Source organism: Mus pahari, chromosome X (assembly GCF_900095145.1).
Source record: "Mus pahari chromosome X, PAHARI_EIJ_v1.1, whole genome shotgun sequence".
In the NCBI taxonomy this organism is placed as follows: Eukaryota; Metazoa; Chordata; class Mammalia; order Rodentia; family Muridae; genus Mus; species Mus pahari.
Window position 1 is genome coordinate 29806711 of NC_034613.1, and position 1580 is coordinate 29808290.

Below are 1580 nucleotides of genomic sequence, written 5' to 3' on the forward strand. Positions count from 1 at the left end.
TTCCAGAGGCCAACCACTGTATCTGGCCTTAGACAGTTCTGAGAATAAACTCATGTACAAAGACTAAGAATGGAAGCAGAGTGTGGGAGACTGACCTGCTATAGATGCCTGGTGAAGGAACTCTTAGGCTATCTTGTAGACAACTTGAAGCCACCCTACTCTCTAAATTGATCATGGGCTCCTTCCCATTTATTGTTGAGATCATTGTCAAGGCAGGATTTGAAAAGTAGCCTTTTCAACACACATGCCCGATCACATTAGGACCTCATTTATATACCTCTGTAGCATCCTGAGCAAGCAGAATGTATGATTAAACAAGGGGGATCTATCCCATCATCAGTCACCAAACCCATATACTAATGCACATGCCAGCAAGATTAGGCTGAAGGGACCCTGATATAGCAGCCTCTTGTGAGGATATGCCAGTGCCTGGCAAACACAGAAGTGGATGCTCACTGTCAGCTATTGGATGGAGCACAGGTCCCCCAGTGGTGGAGCTAAAGTACCCAAGGAGCTGAAGGGGGCTGCAACCCTGTAGGTGGAACAACAATATGAACGTTAGTACTGGTTACAGTACCCTCTAAGCTAGTGTCTCTAGCTGCATATGTAGCAGAAGATGGCCTAATCTGTCATCGCTGGGAAGAGAGGCCCCTTGGTCTTGACAACTTTATATGACCCAGTACAGGGGAAGGCCAGGGCCAGGTAGTGGGAGTGGGTGGGTAGGGGAGCAGGGGTGGGGAGGTATAGGGAACATTCAGGATAGCATTTGAAGTGTAAATAAACAAAATAATAATAATTTGAAAAAGTAAAAAAAAAGAAAATATCTAATTAAAAAAAAAGAGTTACAAGGGGGCATGTGTACCTCTCATGGTCAGAAGTCAGAATGCAGACATTATTTCATTCTTTGACAAGACACCAAGATGTTATTAAGGACTTGAAATTGCTCATGAGTTGGCAAACCATCCTATCCCGGGAGAAGCCAGCAAAAAACACTAAACATGGAGGAAGAGAGACCATGGGCTCAGCTGACTGCAGGCAGTGAGACACAGCTTGTGCTGAGATTGTGTGAAATCGGTAAGGTTGTGTGGAATCACACATGCCAAAGCCATGGCTTTCTGTATGGAGTTCATCCCCATACATCACAAGAAAACACCTAATCCGAATAATGCTGGTACCCTATAGCATGATTGAAGAATGAGAAAGCATCACCCACTCTTACTCTACAATGTCTAGCCTCAGTGGAACCACTTTCTCACCTCAGAAGAACATGAATCATTCCTCTGTTTTCACCATTGTCACATCAACTGGCCCATGGGAAAACAGTCCCTTTCCCTCTGTGGTTTCAGGCATGGCTTTGCAATAGGAATCCACAACAGAGGTAAAGCAATGTGCATGCATGCACCCCATGGGACCCACACTTTCATGGTGGGGCTGGAGAAGCCCTAGAGGTTCCTCCTTACAGCTACTATTCTAGTTCTTTCTGTGACTAATAGCCAGTCCTAAGAACAGGTCTTAATGTCTTGGAGCCTTGAGCTGGATACACTTGGTCACAGAGCCCTTTAGTAGCAGCCTGAGGGACT